This window comes from Phaethon aethereus, assembly GCF_964289735.1.
Source record: "Phaethon aethereus genome assembly, chromosome: 20".
NCBI lineage: Eukaryota > Metazoa > Chordata > Aves > Phaethontiformes > Phaethontidae > Phaethon > Phaethon aethereus.
The window spans coordinates 8214032-8216731 of NC_138596.1; positions in this window are offsets into that span (position 1 = coordinate 8214032).

Consider the following 2700-nt stretch of genomic DNA (forward strand, 5'->3'; position numbering starts at 1 on the left):
GGGCAGCGCCGCCGCATCCCCGGCCCCGCACTCCGCCGCCGGCCCCGCCAGCGCCCCCGGGGTGCCCGGGGAGACGCACCGGGGCGGAAGGACGGACGCCCGGGTAAGGCCGGTCCCGGAGGGCTCGGGAAGCGGGCGGAGCGGCCCGGGAGGCGCGGCGTGAGCGCCTGCAGCAGCGGGGCAGGCACCAGGAGCCCGCAGCCGCCCCCGCCGCCGAGCAGCCGGCCTGGTGTGACGGCAAGCCTGGGAGGGAACCGGCGAGGCTGCAAAACCAGGCGCTGGATTTCCTCCCGCAGCCTCCGCCCGCCCCGGGGGCCGGCCCGCTCCGGCACGGCACGGCACGGCCCACGCGGGAGGGGAGGGGACACGGAGCCGTGGGAGGCGGCCGAGCTATGACCCCCCCCCCGCCCCCGAGCCCACAGAAACGCGAGGCGGGAGCTGCGGGCGGCGGGGACACGCAGCTGGCAGGAGGAGCGAAGCGGGGGCGGGGGCTGCGGGATGCGGACAGGGTGGGCGAGCCCCGGGGGTCTAACTAGGGCGGGCGGGTACAAAGCTGAACCGGTGACAGCAGCTCTGGAAGAGGATCCTTGTGTCACCAGGGGTCCATACAGCACCGAGGTGTGGGGTTCACACACCATCACCCCCCCAAAAAAAAGGGTAAATTCAGGTGCATGACTTAACAGCATGTGTTTTTGTCTGAACAGACAAGTTTTATCTCATCACATGAGCTCAGCCCCCACCAGCAGTGCCGTGTGTGTTCAGAGCACTGCCCAGCCCTTCCCTCTCCACAGCTGGACTTCATGGGGCGATGTGGTCATGGTGAGGCAGTGTCCCCAGGGAGCTGAAGGAATGTGACCAAGGCTTCACTGTGAGTTAGTGCCCGGAGCAGGGTCTGACCCCTTCCCTGTGCCAGGCCCCCCATGCGTGGCAAAGGGGGGAGCAGGGACCAAGGCACCTGCGCTCAGCTCAGCAGGGTCTCAGGGAAAGAGAGATGCGCCTGGGGGACAGCAGGGCTGTAGATCCCGCTTTAAGGAGGCTCTGAGCCTCCAAGACGGTGCTGAAACCCTGCAATGTAATTTTGTTTTCAGAGGAAAAGAGAAACGGGCAAAACCGTTTGTCATTTATCACCCCCCTGCGCGGAGCACAGCATGCTCTCACCCTCCCCTGGCTCTTCCCCTTCCCTCCTCACATGCTGCTGATAAACTGCATCACAAGGTCCAGGCAGTTGCTGCTGACAACACCAAAACCCAGACTTTTACGCCTCAGCTCCCTGCACAGCTGAAATAACATCAGCCTCCCAGGGCCTTCCAGCCCCACGGCTTTATTTCCAATGAGAACATGGAGCCTCGCCTCGCACATCCAGCCCTGCCGAGGGCACCAGCAGCCCTGCCCAGGCAGGAAAGGATTAAAAAAGCTGCCAGGGATGCGATATGCTTCAAACTCAAAAGTTTACCAGGCAGGAGGATGAATGAGGACAATGTGGGCTATTGTCCCGCTTATCTGGAACCACAGAGGGTCAAGGGGGCTTCCCGGGACACCCTGGGAAAGGGGACCCAGCCCTGCACCAGGGCCTTGCGCCGGCCCAAGGCAGCCCTGCTCCTTCGGGATGCTTTCTTGGAGGTGATGGGGATTTTAACACTGCCCAGACACAGAGCTGTGGCCCTGATCCCTGCCCAGGTTGCTCTGCCATACTGGTCAGGTCACCAGAGCTTTCTCCACCGTGGAAAGGATGTGACAATACTCTGCACAGAGGTGTCCTTAGACCCACTGGTGCATCATGCAGAAACTGTGATACTGCAAGATGGGCTATAAACTGAGATCGGTGGCACACATCGTTTCACTCTGTACGTACAGAAACACGAGGCAGCGCCCGGTTCTCTAGCAGGTATCAGTGCTGCCTCTCTGGGCTGTAGGGTCTTTGGGAGGGAAACTGTGCTTTTCTTCAGTGTTTATCTCTTAGGCCAGCGTAATCATGGCCCACCGCTGGAATTGCTTGGCACCGCTCAAGTGCACATGATAAGTAACAGCATTACTCATTTTCAGCTGGCAACACCCTCAAAAACCCTCCAGCTTTGTCTGACCTCTACAGAAAGATGCAGCACTCTGTTTGATGGTCAATTTTCACCAGTCCCTTGGCTGACCACTAAAGATGGTTTCAGAGGAGAAACACTTCTGATAATGGATAATAAATAATATAGGCAGGAAGGCAACTGTGAGGGTTTAAAAATAGCCAGCCAGTTTCCTTTCTCCTCTCCTGGGAACCTTCTGGGTCTGAAAAGCAAAACACTCAAACTGGGGTCAGGAGCCCAAGTTCAGGATGTTTGCTCAGCATAGCTAACCCCAAACACTCGGCCGTCAGGGGCCAGGCTCTTGAAAATCGTGAGATTCAAAACAAATAACTTTTCAGGCCTTCTATACAGATATACAGACAAAAGGCAACATGCAGGATCACATCCTCAGGTTTCTCCTCTACACCCTTGAAGGTCTAGAAATTGTTGAAAAATGCAATTATTTTACATGCACAGGACTCCAGGAGCAGGAGATTTAAGAAAAAGATCAGTGATTGACTCATGAAAAAAAAATAATCATCATCAAGTTACACTTGGCAAACTCAGCAAAAACTTTTCACAACACACTGAGCATTTTGCATTGACGTCAGCTGTAAATGTCCCATCGACTTCAGCGGGTGCAAGAGCAAAG